General features: G+C 36.9%; 1 long non-coding RNA gene across 2 annotated transcripts; it reads left to right on the top strand.

Annotated features, from left to right (window-relative positions):
• The first annotated feature begins 1,812 nt into the window (after window positions 1-1,812).
• LOC123849349 (uncharacterized) lies at window positions 1,813-12,141 on the top strand. Of its 2 annotated transcripts, none has more exons than XR_010407733.1 (3): window positions 1,813-2,004; window positions 11,500-11,668; window positions 11,898-12,141. It is a non-coding gene; the product is annotated as an uncharacterized LOC123849349 (long non-coding RNA). The 2 variants fall into 2 exon arrangements; XR_006792038.2 differs by lacking the exon at window positions 1,813-2,004 and adding an exon at window positions 4,436-4,673.
• Window positions 12,142-16,582: the final 4,441 nt, after the last annotated feature.

Raw genomic sequence — 16,582 nt, 5'->3', positions numbered from 1 at the left:
TTTTTTTTTTTTTAAAGAATATATGTCCCCACCCAGAGCCTTGCTTGTCTCTCAACCTACATAAATGAATTTAGGTGTACGTGATAAGGCTGAAATAAAAGTTTCCTCATCTCTGAAATTTTCTCTGGTGCCCTGACTCATCCCCCAAAGTAATTGGTCTTACTCTACTGAACTTCTATAATGTTAGTATCTGAGCAACGCAGTTTATTTTGAACAGTTAATAGTTTTTACATAGAAATGCTACCTTATCTTCCCCCCCACCCCCCCACCCCGCCAACCATACTGTATTTGCCTTGTGGCCAGGATTGTTGCCATACTTTGAGTATTTTTGAGGATCTGGCAGACTGGGCTTCTCAGGAAGCAATAAATATCTACAACTTGATTAAATATGATACACATAGTAGATTCTGTTTGGGTGGAGATGCTATACATTCTTACCTTTAAAATTCTTTCTTACTCTCTGAGGAAGTAGCTGTAACTGGAAGGAGTGGGGTGAAAAGATATAATGAAGCAATTAAGGGAAGAGGGAAGTTTAGTATCAAATACTACAATGTGATTGAAAATCCTTGTCTCATGTTTACGTGGTTTAATTCAACAGCAAAGTCTCCCTGGTACCAGGGATCTTGGATTGAGTTGATACTTCCTGTAACAATTCAATAGCCATGTGCATTTTTGTGTAAGTCACTTAAATGTTAATCCATCTTTAAAATCATCACAGCAATTCCATTTCTTCCTTTTATTTAGAAATGAGATGTACTTTGCTGAGACAAGTTCAAGTATTGGCTCTCCATCCAAATGATGTGGATTAGGAACATCTGGAGAACCTACCCTTGTTTTTTATTAATGGAAAGCTTGGAAGGCTTAGTGATTTATAACTTCTTTGTATTTTAACACACTGACTTTTTTTTTCTTGGTAGAGTTTTATTTCATTTGGAACATTTATGTAATCACGTAATATGCCACATGTGAAACTTTTCGTATGAAAAAAAACCAATGTGTCTGCTCTATGTCAAATTTCATAGCTGGGAAAGGCGTGATTTGGAGCAGACTCCACCTGAGTGCTTGGGCTTTCTGGAATGTTGTCAGGGTGCTAGTTTCAGCCCGTCTCAGAGACCATTCTATATCTCAGCCTCTCCTGGGACCTGAAGATTAAATCCACCCACAGGTGGGTTCTGCAGAGCCTTAATGCTTTGAGGTACTCTGAAAAAAATAAAAAAAAGGTGTTGGATTATCAAATATATTTCAGGCATTGTGGAATTCTAAATCTCCTTTTTGGACAGTCACAAGGCTTATTAGCATGTGAAGGCTTTGAGAATTTTTAGAGCTCTACAAAATTGGATCTCTCCTGCTCCCTTTGCTTTCCTGATGTCATTTCCCACATCTCCCACATTTCTCACATCACTCTCCTGTCTCTGACCATACTGGCCTTCTTGTGATTCCTCAGACACACCACCAGCATTCTCTTTACATACTTTGTTTCTTCAGCCTGAAAGTCTGCCTCTTCCCTCCTGGATACCTGCAAGGGTCCGTCTTGCCTCCTTGAAGTCTTTTCTGAAATATCATCCTTTTAGTGAGGCCTTCCTTGATTACCTTATTTTAAACTTACAAACTATCCCTTCCTGGCACTCCCTATTGACCTTTCCAGCTTTATATTTCTCGATCACACTCATCGCCATAACCACAATTATGCTGCATTAACCAACAAACTCAAATCCTCATGGTATGCAACTATAAACATTTATCTAGTGTCAGATGTGTGGTGCTTATCTGGCACGTCCTGAATTTACTCTCTGGCTAACTGTGGGTCATTCTTGTAACTGTACTGATATGGACTAAGCTTGTTCATGTGTCTGTAGCTCTCCTGGATACTGGCTTACCTAGGACGGCCCCAAGGAGTCGACTGCGGTGTCTTGACTCTGCTGCACGTGTCTCTCAATCTTCAGCAAGCTGGCAGAGGGAGGCTCTGTCTCCTGGCAGCCACAGAGGAGAGTCAGCAAGCTTTCGGTGAGTTTGAATCAATTTGCTAATGTCCTATTAGCCAGAACAGGTCACATGGCCACGCACAGCATCAGAGTGAGTGGTCTCTACAATGTTACACGGCAAAGGGTGTGGATACACGAAGAGGTGAACAATTTGGACCATTTTTGCGAACCATATATATTAGAGGTTCTGCTTCAAATGTTTGTTTGTTTGTTTCCCTCGACTAGAATGTAAGTTCCACAAGGGCAGGGATTTTAATATCTATTTTGTTAACTACTTTATCTTTATTTTACTTTATCTAGAACTGTGCCCAGCACATAGGAGGTACTCAATAAATGTTTGTTGGATGAATAAATACATAAAAATAAACACATTAAACTTTAACTCAACATTTTCAAATGTATTTTTTAATTGGTCTCATTTTTAGTGGAAAGCCGAAGAGAATCTCATTTGGAATCTGACACTCTTCAGATATCTCATGCCTTCCTTACTGAGAATGTAGACTCCAGTAATTAATTTTAATTTTCAGTATTTATTTCACCTTCTTTCATTTATCTAACTAAAGCTTAATCAATGACTTAGATTATGTACTAGATGCTAATGGTAAGAGAGAGCAAGAATATAGTCCCAGCTTCTGAGAAGTCTCGGTTGAGTTGAAGAACAAAACTATAAAGCCGAATTAAGCAATATGATATGCTCCATTATAATGTTATTAAAAGTCCCTAAGAACACAAAAGAAGAAATGTTCAAATGTTCTATTAGATACTGGATAGAGACCCTATCTGTTTAAACTGATAAAGTCACTCTTCTTTTTTTTTTTTTTAAAGATTTTATTTATTTATTCATGAGAGACAGAGAGAGAGAGAGAGGCAGAGGGAGAAGCAGGCTCCCAAGGAGCAGGGAGCCCGATGCGGGGCTCGATCCCAGGACGCTGGGATCATGACCTGAGCCGAAGGCAGACGCTTAACCATCTGAGCCACCCAGGCGCCCAGAAAAAGTCACTCTTCTAATACACTCTTCTAATATTTGCAACATTTCTGTTTATACCATTTAATCTCTTCACCCATCCCTACATTTACCCTCATCTTCTTTTCTTTCTGAATCCTACCCATCCTTCAAATCTGACCAGCCATGAAACATTCTCGGACCAAGTTTGCTTACAGACCCCCAGCCCCCGAATTTATCTGAATTCTCTAGCCTTTATTGTCTATATCATTATTAATGTGTAATGGTTAGAGACATCTATTCTACTACTTTAAAATAGACTATTTAACTCTCATATTGTTCACCTTTTCACTTCTGGATGTCTCATCTTCTCAAAGAGTTAATAACCATGTTGAGAGCAGAGATTTTGTTTCTTTTCTGGAATTGCTGAAAAGAATACTTGCCATGATAGGTACTCAAATAATTAATTGGAAGGCTATACTGAAAACCAAAAATTTTAACCTTCATTCATCACCTGGTTATGGTCAGTTCTGAGAATGCATTTGTGGGCTGTTGGCTGGCGGTGTAGAAAATGGTGTTTATGTACTCCCTTTATCTGTGTTGGCAACCAGTTTCTAATTTATATAAAGCTGCAAATACAGACTAATCTTTTTAACAGGTTAAAAATAAACTGACACGGGCGCCTGGGTGGCTCAGTTGGTTAAGCGACTGCCTTCGGCTCAGGTCATGATCCTGGAGTCCCGGGATCGAGTCCCATATCAGGCTCCCTGCTCAGCAGGGGGTCTGCTTCTCCCTCTGACCCTCCTCCCTCTCATGCTCTCTGTCTCTCATTCTCTCTCTCTCAAATAAATAAATAAAATCTTTAAAAAAATAAAAATAAAAAAAAATAAACTGACACATTTTAAGAGGGCTTGGAAATGAATGAGAGAAAAATTTTAAAATTCCAACCTACAAATGTACAGAAAATAAAGAGATTTCTTGTTGGCAAAAGAAATGTTAAAAAAAAAAAAAAAGGAATAAAGAAAAAGCAAAGATGTGTTACCTGCTGTTCTCTGGCTCCAGGGCAGAGCAGAGGCTCATTTATCTTTCAATTAGTTTTGCATTTCTACACACCTGCATATCCTATTCACCAGCCTAATAAAACTGTCCTCCAGGGGTAAATTCTGCTTCATATGGCACTTGACGTGAGGGAAACCCCCCAAATAAACTACAAAAGTAACAAGTAATTTCACTTAGTTCAAGAAGAATCCACATCTTATATTTGTTTGGATGCCTTTGAAAAAGACAAAAAAGCAGCTCGACAAGTATTGTAATTATTTACTGAAAAAACTATGCTACAAGTCATAGAAATGATGATAAGAGAAAGGATAATATTAGTTTACTCAGACTTTTAAGAATGAAATGACAATAATCAATTCAGATCCTATTAAAGTCTGTATCTCACTCAATACATTTCTGGGCAGATATAAGGCTAGGCCATTACTAACTCCTTTTAATTTAGTTCTATGAAGTTCAAGGAAATTCTGACTTCTCCTACTAAGGAGCAGACTATACAGCTGATGACTAAATGATTGCTTATTAGCCTCTTTCCTGCTTTAAATGAAGACATTCGTTTGGAGGTCTCTGGAATTTGCATGGTGTGAGTCATTTATCTTTAGGTCTTATCCTTTTGCAGTGGACTGATTAAGGCTGCCATCCACCTGCACAATTGAGAAAACTGCTGATCAACTCAGAGAGATCTCTCAAAGGTCAGAATCTTGACCTGAAATGATTTCTTTGCTTCAAAGAACTGATGTCAGCTACAAACATAATCAAACACACATATATATGATAGAACACATATAATATTTTTTAAAAAGATGTTATTTTTGCCATATTCTGTCAAACTTGAGCCTCTTTCAGTCTCACATTTCCCCCTTCCTTTGTCTTGTATGTAGGTAAGGAAGAAGATTAAGCTATTTGATTACATTAAAAACCAGTTTAGTCTTAACTAATGCAATAAGACAAGACAAGAAAAGGAAAGAAAAAGAAAGGTGTACAGTTTGAGAAAGATGTAAAATTGTCTTCATTCTCAGATGACATGGTCATCAATGTAAAAAATCTGGAAGAGGGGCGCCTGGTGGCTCAGTCTGTTAAGTACCCATCTCAGGGTTGTAAGATCAAGCCCCGTGTCAGGCTCCCTGCTGGGCGTGGAGCCTGCTTAAGATTCTCTCTCTTCTTCTTCCTCTGCCACTCCCCGCCTCCCTCTCTAAATAAATAAATAAATAAATAAATAAATAAATAAATAAATAAAAATCCAAAAGAACTGACAAAATAACCTCTTGAACTAATGAGCAATTATAACAAGGTTGCAAGATACAAGGGTAATGTGCAAAAGCGAATCACTTTCCTGTGTACTAGCAATGAACAAGTGGATTTTGAAATTAAAAACACAGTACCAGCCCAATAAATTTACATTAGTGTCCCCTCAAAATGAACTACTTAGGTTATAAACTGAACAAAATATTTAGGCATCTATATGAGGAAAAGTATAAAACTCTGATGAAAGATTAGAGAACAAAATAAATGAAGAGATATTCTGTTCTCATGGAGAGGAAGACTCAATATCGTCAAGATGTCAGTTCTTCCAAATTTGATCTATAGATTAAATGCAATCCAAATCAAAATCCTAACAAGTTATTTTATAGATACTGACAAACTAATCTTAAAGTTTATATAGAGAGGTAAAAGACCCAGAATAGCCAACACCATATTGAAGGAGAAGAACACAGTTGGAGGACTGACACTACCTGATTTCAAGATAAGTAAGTTAGAAAAGCTACAGTAATCAAGACAGCATGGTATTGGTATCTTTGATGAAGGAACAAAAGGAATATAATGGAGAAAAGATAATCTTTTCAACAAACGATCCTTTTAGAAACAGCTAGACAATCACATGAGAAAAATGAATCTAGATACAGATGTTACACTCTTCACAAAAATTAAATCAGAATTGTTCATGGACTTATGAGTGTAAATGTAAAACCCAAAACTGTAAAACTTGTAGAAGATAATACAATAGAAAACTTAAATGACCTTGGGTGTGATGATAACTTTTTAGATACAGCACCAAAAATATAATACATGAAAGAAATAATTGATAAGCTGGACTTCATTAAGATTAAAAACTTCTGACCTGTGAAAGTCTATGTTAAAAGAATGAGAAGATAAGCGACAGACTGGGAGAAGATATTTGTAAAAGGCACATCTGATAAAGGACTGTTATCCAAAATAGACAAAGAAGTTTTAAAACTCAACAATAAGAACACAAACAACCCAATTTAAAAAGGGCTAAAGACCTTAACAGACACCTCACCAAAGAAGATTTACAGATGGCAGATAAGCATATGAGAAGATGCACCATCTGTATCAGGGAAATACGAATGAAAGCAACCACAAGATACCACTAAACACCTATTAGAACAGCCAAAATCTGGAACACTAACAACATGAAATGCTGGGGAGGACACGCAGCAACAGAACTTTTGTTCATTCTTGGTGGGAATGCAATGGAATACCCACTTTGGAAGATACTTTGGTGGCCTCTTACAAAACTAAACATACTCTTACCATATGATACAGTGATTTCATTCCTTGGTATTTACCCAAAGAGTTGAAAACTTATGTCCGTACAAAAACCTGCACATGGATGTTTATAGCAACTTTATTCTAATTGCCGAAACATGGAAGCAGCTAAGACTTCAGTAGATGAATGGATAAATAAACTGTGGTACATGTAGACAATGAAATATTATCCAGTGCTAAAAGGAAATGAGCTATTATGTCGTGTCAGAAAAGGACACGGAGGACACTGAAATGCCTATTCCAAAGTGAAAGAATCCAATCTGAAAAGGCTCTAGACTGTATGATTTCAATTATATTCGACTACATATTCAATTATATCATATAGAGAGACGGTACAAAGATCAGCAGTTGCCAGGGGACAGGGAAGCATGAATAGTAGGATTTTTAGGGCTCTAAAAATATGTAGGATGCTATAATGATGAAGACATGTCATACGTTTGTCTGGACGCATAGAATGTATAACACAAGACTGGACCATAAGGTAAACTATGGACTTCGGCTGATTACGATGTGTCAGTTGCAACAAATGTACCACTCTGGTTAGGGATGTTGATAATGGGAGAAGCTATGGATGTCTGGGGGCAGGGAGTATATGGTATATCTCTGTACCTTAAATCCTCTCAATTTTGCTGCGAACCTGTAACTACTCTAAGAAACCCCCAAACAAACCTGTCTTAAAAAAACAAAAAACAAAAAACAGTTCATTTTAAGAAACTATAAATAAAGACCAGTATTAGAAAGACATGTTCAACATAAAGAGCTGACATGGGTGTGTAAGAAAAAGAATACTTTCCTCCCTTCTGAGGGCAAAAAACATGAGTTGGTAAAGTTAGAAATGCAAATTTTCAAGTGTTACGCCAGCTTTTACCTACCAAACTGACAAAGGCTCTTTTGTGGTTTTTGTTGTCATTGTTAAGGCTAAAACAGAATTTTCAATGGTGACAAGAAATAGGGACTTTCATTTAGTGCTGGAACAATTGTAAATTGGACAGATTCTTGTGCCGTGTTTTCATTACTTTCTGCAAAAACTTATTCTCAAACATTTAGAGATTTTAAGGACAGAGTGGAGGAGGACAAGTACAACTCAATGCTGTGGTCTTTCCCACCTTCTGTTGAGTGATAGGCAGTATCTAGTCAATGAAGACTGACAGAGAAGTTCATCTATCTCTTCTCTAATACAAAATTTAGATAATATGGAATTTCTTTTCCAGATGATTTTATCTTGTCAAGTGGCAAGGAGTTCCTCGAGGACACTCTAAAATCTTCCTGCCTCTGTGCTCTTGGTTCATCGAACTTCCAAGTTTCTGGTATAAACCACTGTCAGAAATTAAAAGAAAATCTGTTTCAATAATTTGATAGGAACATTTGCATTTTATAGGGAGAAGACTCACACATATTTGACTTGGAATTTTTATAAACTCCTTTTAGTTTTTCACTAATACTACAGGGCAGAAACTGGCAACTTAAGAACCATTGGGTGACTGGCTAGTCAGAAAAACGGGGGACTCCTAAGGAGAGGGAATGTTCTCGTGGGACAGAGAGCTGTGTGGGTGTAGTGTGGACTATTAGAATATGCCAGCCTGATGTGAACTAAGTGAGGCGGCCCTAATGACACTTGCCCAAAGGCACATTTTAAATGCCACGAATTATTATTCATTAAACATAAGATCTCCACACAGCAATAATACCCAGCTCTGACAAGGAAGAAATTTAGGAACTTGGACTTTTCAGAACAGAAAAAAAGGATATCTGTTGCCTATTCCAGATTTTCTTTTCCTTAGAATTCTTAAACTATGATCTTTCGTTGTCTTGTTCTTATTCAGTCTTTGATGGTGAAATTTCTAAATCAGAGAGAAAGGTGAAAATCTTGTCAGGAAAAATTTCTCTCCTCAAAGAATTTATGGTGCTTTCCTCATAAAGTATATTTATAACTAACATATAAATGCCGTAGTTTGATCTTAAGTACTATCTTTCCTGTGAGGATATGAATGTGCTTAATTAAAAATAATTAAGCTTCATGTGACATATATTTTATGCTCACTTGAGAGGTAGGCAAGCAGACATTAAAGTAAAGCAGACCTCAGCCTGGCCAACATCTAAACTAGATGGTAGATACTCTGCGCTGAGTGCCCAGGACCACTCTCAAACGGAGGAAGCTAACCAGCTTCCTTTAAATTAATGTCTTTACTTTCAGGGAGCAAAAGAATGTCCTGGGAAAATTTGACAGGAATTAAACAAAAAGGATAGAAGCATTTTAGGAAGAGCCTTATGAGTCTCTTGGGAAAACAAAGTTTTTAAAAGCTCAAGCCATAAAATAGCAGACAAAAGCATGTGTTAAATATTAAGAGGAAATTCCGTTAAACATTTTTCTGGTTCAATATCTGTGAGATTAACACCCTTCCATGTCCCGCCTACAGCCCTCTGAAAGGAGTGATGGGGCTGGGGGGTGGGGGGAGAAGAGGCACGATTCGGAGATATTTTCTTGAATATTCAGAAGAAAAAGGCTAGTCTGGAGTCTAGTATCTAATAATCTCTGCTTTGCTTAGGCATAAGAAAGCAATTTTTCCAAAAACCGCTTAGCTGATAAGCCCACTCTTTGTTTCTTTTTAAAATTCATGATTAAAAATCTTCCTTCAATGACAGTCTATCAGGAATGCTGAAGTATTTTGGAATCTAAACGCTTCCAGCTGCTATCTTAATTTTAAAATATTTCTTCAAGGGGATTTCCAGCCTGTTGGCAGCAACCAAATAGAATTTCTGTTTTTTTTTTTTTCTTGTTTCTGTTTCTATGATTGGATTTCAAAGTGCATCATATGATTTACTTTGGTGTGACAAGAAAATGCATCATTTTGAAATTTATATAACTTCTCAATTACTCACTCAAAGTATATTTTTACATTGCAGTTGTTCAAGTGAGTGGAGAATGATATGTTAAGTACAATGTTCCCCTACTGAAGCTAGGAGATTATAATGAGAAGGAATACATTTTGTCAAAAGTTGTCATATGTGGAAATAGAGATTTAACTGGAGTTAAAAATCATATGTCTTGACCTAAACCCAGAGGATCTCCAAGGTTTAATTCCTGTGGTGCCCAGCAAAGTGTGTCCAGAAAAAAAAAAAAATTCCCACATTTCTGGAAGTACTATGTAGAAACAAAGGAAAGGAATGTGATTCAATAAATTTCCTCTAATCGTGGTTCTAAAACTTTGATTAGCAAACCTGTAGACTGATGTTAGTATTACATACTGAAGATTAGAGAAGTGTCTCTTATATGTCTCCACCATATTAGAGGTACTAGTTATATCTCTTCCCAGCCCCACTTCCTTAAGAGAGAATCTGCAAAACCCATAAATCTGAACTCTTCCTACTGGGCTAAGCTGCCTGCACAAGGAGTGAATACCAGACACAAAGAACAGGTTAGATAGTCTCTCTCATAAATTTTGGAGTAAGGCCATTGAGAGAATGAACAGATTGGTAATCTGTGGAGAACCAAGGTGGAACATTATGAGTCCCTATTATGAAGGCTGCCATTTTGGATTGGTTTTGATGATAAGCCAAGAAGTCAGTCCACAGAAGAGAAAATATCCCAGGAGAAGTAGAAATAAGAGAACTTGCAACCAGAGGGATAGAGAAACAAACAGATACTGCTCTCAAGATGTTCCTGAGTGTGTATTTTGTTCTAATGATGGTGTTCCAAGCTGGGCAAGCGTTGGATATGTGGTAAGCTAATGAAGCTCCCAAAGATATGTCCATAACCAAATTCCTGGAACACGTAAATGCTACCTTATTTGGAAAAAGCATCTCTACAGATTTGATGAGAATCTTGAGATGGAGAGATCATTATGGATTATCTAAATGGGTCCTAAATGCCAACATAAACATACTTCGAAGAGAGTTGCAGGGGGAAATTAGACATACAGAGAAGGGAATGAAGCGATGTGCCCATGGAGGCCAAGATTGGAGTGATGTGGCTGTAAGTCAGGAACGCTGACAACCACAGAAGCAGGGAGCATCAAGGAACAAATTCTCTCCTAGAGCCTCCGCTGGAGGTGTGGCCCTGCTGACAGTTTGATTTTTGTCTCTGAAACTCTTTCAGATGTCTGGCCTCTAGGACTTCGAGGGAGTAGGTTTCTGATGGCTTAGATCACCAGGTTTGTGGTAATTTATTACAGTAGTCGTGGCAAATACACAGGGTTTTTCTTAGCATGAAATAAGATGTACTTTCTGTTTCTGGGTAGTTCAAAATCAGTGAGATGAGGAAATCAAGTACCTAATCGACTAAAAAAAAAATTCCTTAATAAAGGGGTTAGTTAACAAATGGCAAGAATTGACAGGAGAATGAACATATAATTTCTTCTAGGGTGTTCTAAGATGCTGTGGCAGAGATGACATTAGAACATTAGTTTGAACTAAGAATATTTTAAAATTTCAGGTGACAAAGCCCATTAGCACATGACTAATACATTATATCTTCCCCCCTCCTCAAATTAAAACTATTGTATGAAAAACAGAGATTGAAATTAGAGTGAACTATCCCTTAGAAAACTGCAGGCCTGTGAACAATGGTCAACATGTCCAGTGATAAAGGCATTTCTGTCAAACCTCTGCAATGCTATAAGGCAGAGCAAATATTTTCCAAATTTACAGACCAGATCAAAAGTCAGATCTTTTCTTACAATTTTATTTTAGCCTTATCCTCTTTTTTTCCACAAAGGTGTGAAAATGCACATTTGACATTATTAAACCTGAAAGTGACTTTTCCCACCCAAAGCATCTTTTGGATGATCTCAGTTTTTCCTGTGGCTCATCAATGGCTTCTTCTTTACAGGAAAGGAGAGAAGGTTAAATATTCATTGAAAAGTAAAATCAAATGCAAATGACCACACTAGTGGAGAAGGGATGGTGTTCAAATTCATAATAAATTAAAATACATTATTTTCTAATCTCTAGGCTGAGATGTTCCTGTTTTGTTGGAATGTGGAGACTGGAGATTCTCTAAGAGGCAAGCTCACAGAGGTTACAGCCGTAGAGCACTTACTGCCTGCTATCTTCCAGGGCTGGTTTCTGCTCATATCTGTCATCTATATCCTTAAGCTGATCCTTTACAGAAAGGAATTTAGTAAGTAATATGCTTAGATTAAAAAGTGCCAACATAACATTACCCATGGAAATTCCCAATGATTCTGAGACAAGTTTGGATTGCATAAGATGAAACAATGCAAGACCAACTTCCTCAGAAACTGTACTACACAAGAAAAAATACCACCACTGCAAAATAAAGAAAATAAAGTATCTTAGTTCTGAGACATTCTAATGCTTACCAATATCCAGTTCTCTCTCCTTCCCAGGCATCAGGGAGACTACCCTTCCCAGATCCCGTGCCATTAAGTGGGGCCATTGACTAGTCCTTATTCCTGAAATGTGAGCTGAAAAGCCTCTGTGTGATTTTCGATTTCTACTATTCTTGGAAAGGAGTTCTGAAACGACATTCTGATTGTGAGTTTCCATCAGCTGGAGAGATGTTGTGGAGTCGAGCAAAGTGTTCTTGCATTGAACATTCAGAATTAAAAAGAAGTAAGTCTTTTTGTATTAAGATAGAGTTAATTTGTTGTTGTAGTACAACCTGCAATTTATGCTGTTGTACCCGTCAACCAAATAAAAAAATAGACAAATAAAAATTTGTTTAGAAAAAACTGGAGAGAACTTTACTTGACTTAAAGTAGTCTGACTTTGCATATACTTTCTCAGTTTTTTTTATTATTTCCATATTACTTTGTGTAAACACACACACACAATTCTTTTATGAATGGATAAATTATACTTTAAAAAGTCATTATCTCCAAAATCCTACTGAGCATAAATTGAAGACATCTACCTTTAACTCAGAGATCTTTGTATTCTCTCTTCTAGTCCTGTTCCTAAATGTTTGCAAATAGAATAAACTCTAAAGGTAAGCTGGCTTTTATCCATGGCCAAAATTCAGATTTAATATTGGTGGCTTCCTCCAAATGGTTTGTTAAATAATTCCAGTCTTTCTTTGAAACATACATGATATTTCTGAGCATATTGGTACTCGTGTTGTTTTATTAGCTCTCAGTAATGTTTTATATGGGAATAGAGGAAATTGTTGAAAACAGTTATTGAGGTTGTCTTGGCCCTCCCCTTAATCTTATTCTAAGTCATTGAAAATCCCTCTGGGTTCTCTGCTAAGGGACCTGGCATCACGTGTAGCTTTCCTAGTTGTCTAGAAGTAGCAATTTTACCTTGGAACTAAGAATAATCATTGCGCGCCTGGGTGGCTCAGTTGATTGTGTCCAACTCTTGATTTCAGCCCAGGTCATGATCTCAGGGACGTGGGATCGAGCCCCACATCTGGCTCTGTGCTCAGCACAGAGTTTGCTTTTCCCTCTCCCTCTGCTCCTCCGCTGCCCACTCTGTCTCTCTCTTTCTCAATCTCAAACTCTCAAATAAATAAATAAAATCTTTTAAGAAAAGAATAATCAATCAGCATGGAAATGTTTGTTTGTACATCTGTGTAATGGTGAACCAATTCCATGCTTGTGCTCCCACCATAGTTGATGAACACTGTGTATTACTCCTCCATCCCCAAGTTTTTATTTCCGCCTTTTTTAGGTCAAGAGAGTTAATTACTTTAAAGAGTAAGCTTTAATTGTTAAAAATGTAAAATGCAGCATTTAGATAGCCACTGTTAGTACCCCAAAACTGTAAAGACCCCATGAAAAGTAATAAAAAGTGACACACTACCCAGTAGAAAAATAGGAAAAGGACATGAACAAGCAATTCACAAAAGGAGAAACAGGATGCTCATTATACATGTAAAAATGTGTTTAATTTGATTAGTAGTCAGGAGAATGCGACAGAGAAGTACCATTTTGTAGCTATAAAATTAGACATGATTATAAAGTCTGATAATATTTAACATGTGGAAAAAAGTGAATTCTAATACATTTTTACTGGAAGTGAACATTGATACAACCAATTTAAAGAATAATTTGGAATTATGTAGTGTTACGGCATGAGTTGTGCCCACCCCCCAAAGAGATAGTTGAAGTCTTTATCCCCAGTACATTAGCATGTGACCTTATTTGGAAATAGGATCATTGCTGAGGTAATTAGTTAAATGATGTCACACTTGAAGAAGGTGGGCACCTCGTCCAATGTGACTGATGTCCTTATAAGAGGACATCCATGTGAAGACACAGAGAGAATACCCTGTGAAAATGGAGGCAGAGATTAGAGTTGAACGGCTGTCACAAACCAAGGAATGTCTGGGGCTACCAGAAGCTGTAAGGGGCAAGAAATGTTGAGAGCATGGTCCTAAACAACACCTTGATTGTGGATTTCTAGCTTTCTGCAACCGTGAGACAATACATTTCTGTGACTTTAAACCCCCCAGTTTCACTTTGGCATGGCAGCCACAGGAAACTATTTATACACATCAGATAAAGCTGAACATGTGCCTTCTGATGATCCACAATTCTACTCACCCTAGAGAAATCCTCTCACATTCACACAAAGAAACTGGTGTTCAAACTGAGGTCTCCCTAAAGTATTCTAGGGACCCCAGTGATAGATGTTATGTGTAAGTAAAATAAGGGGATGGGAAATGGTAAGCTAATGTGGTGTTTGGTTCCTCACTCTAGCTTCAACCAGAGTTATTTATTTTTTTGTCTGCTTAAGATTTCCCTTGAATAAAGGGTTCCACGACTAAAAATAGGCTTGAAAACAACTGGAATAAGAAAATATTCTTTTCTAAAATGATGGCATTTCCGTTATAAAGTCATTTGAGCTAATTTAAGACTTTTTATTTTTGTACCTGCTTTTTTGTGTTACTGTTTTTATCTATGTAGCATATACATGATATTCTTATTTTAGTGAAGCCTTTTTCCCCTTCTGGTATTTTTACTCTTAAATAGATGTCATTTTATTCCTGACATTATTGATAGGACTAATGTATCTGTTGTATTAATCAAGATTTTATTAGTCATATTTTTGGGAACTGTTTTTAACTCTTTTATTAATAATTATAGTCAATTTAGGGGCACCAGTTGGTTGGGTGTCTGACTCTTGATTTCAGCTTGGGTCATGATTTCAGGGTCATGAGACAGCTCCACGTCAGACTCTACAGTTGGCACAGAGTCTGCTTGGGATTCTCCCTCTCCCTCTGCCCCTCCCCCCCACTCTCTCTCTCAAATAAATAAATAGCAACAAATAATTATAGCCAATTTAGATCATATAAGGCTTAGATCTCTGTTTATTATTTATTTTTACATGTGGATATCCAATTGTTCCAACATGATTTGTGGAAAAGATTATCCTTTTCCACTGAATTACATATGTACCTTTGTTGAAAATCAAGTAAGTCATGGAGATAAAAAGTACTGCATAGGGAGTAGAGTCAATAATATTGTTAAGACATTGTGTGGTGACAGTGACTACATTTATCATGGTAAGCACTGAGTAGTGTATGGAACTGTTGAATCAATAGGTTGTACACCTGAAACTAATATCAGATTGTATTTCAATTATATTTGAATAATTTAAAAAACCAAAAAACATTATATGGCTTAAAAAGATAAGAAAAGCAGTTGACCATATATGATTGAGTCTGTTTCTGGACTCTTTGTTCTGTTCCATCAATGTATTTGTCTATCTTTCGACCAATACCACACTCTTTGACTATTGTAGTTGTATCATAACCCTTGGCATCAGGTAGTACCTGACTTTGTTCTTCTTTCCAGGTTGTTTTGGCTCTTCTAGGGTCTTTGAATTTCCATGTGACTCAAAAAATAATCTGAAATGGATCACAGACCTAAATGTAAAACTTAGACCTATGAAACTTGTAAAATAAAACCCATGAGAAAATTTTTGTGACCTTAGAATTAGGTTAAGAATTTTTAGATAAGATACCAGAAACATGATTCCAAAAGAAAACATTAATAAATTAGATGTTATCAGATTAAGAACTTCTGCTCTTCCAAAAGGCCTTGGTAAGAGAATGAAAAGTCACACAAACAAGGAGAAAATAGTTGCAAATCATATATCTGTGAAGGACTTGAATTATAGAAAGAACTCTCAAAACTCAATAATAAGAAAACAATCTAATTTAAAAAATGGGAAAATGATTTGAAAAAATGCTTCATCGAAGAAGATGTATGAATGACAACCACATGAAAAGATATTTAATATTTTCAGGAAATGTAAATTAAAACAGCAAGGAGATACAAAATAGCACAGCAAGAATATAAAATGGTACAACTGCTTTGGAAAACAATGTGGCAATATCTTACAAAGTTACACATACACTACCAGGTGATCCAGTCATTCCATTCCTAGGTGTTTATCCAAAGAGAAATAAAAGATATGTTTATACAATGACAAATGAACATGCAAATGTTCCATAGTAGATTTGTTTTTTTAAAGATTTTATTTATTTCAGAGAAAGAGAGCAAGAGAGCGGGGAAGGGGGAGGGGCAGGGAGAGGGAGAATCAGACTCCTTGCCAAGCTGGGAGCCCTACTTGGGGCTCGATCCCAGAACCTGGGGATCACGACCTGAGCTGAAGGCAGATGCTTAACCCACTGAGCCACCAGGTGCCCCTATAGTGGATTTATTCATAAACCAGAAACAATCCAAATGCTATCAACAGGTGAATAGATAAATGAATGTGGTAGATCCATATGATGAAATACTATTCAGCAATAAAAAGGAATGCCCTACTGATCCTTGCACTAATGTGGATGGATTCTCTTCTAGCTTTTCTCTTGACAACACTTTTCCCTTCCCATGCTTCAGCAGAACTGCAGGTCTTTCATTTCCTCAACCATCATAATCTCCCTTCCATTTCTTTGTTTATGTTGTTGGGTTTTTTGTTTTGTTTTTTATTTGTTTATTTTTATTTTTAAATTTTTTTTTAGAAAGAGAAAGAGAGAGAGAGAGTGCCAGCATGGGGAGGGGCAGAGGGAGAGGGAGAGAGAGAATCCCAAGTAGGCTCCATGCTTAGCACTGAGGCC

Source organism: Mirounga angustirostris, unplaced genomic scaffold (assembly GCF_029215605.1).
Source record: "Mirounga angustirostris isolate CCGP_5_RB_7025 unplaced genomic scaffold, mMirAng1.0.hap1 SCAF_15, whole genome shotgun sequence".
Lineage (NCBI taxonomy): Eukaryota > Metazoa > Chordata > Mammalia > Carnivora > Phocidae > Mirounga > Mirounga angustirostris.
The sequence above is the reverse complement of the archived record's forward strand: the minus strand, read 5'-3'. Positions and strand labels throughout refer to the sequence as shown.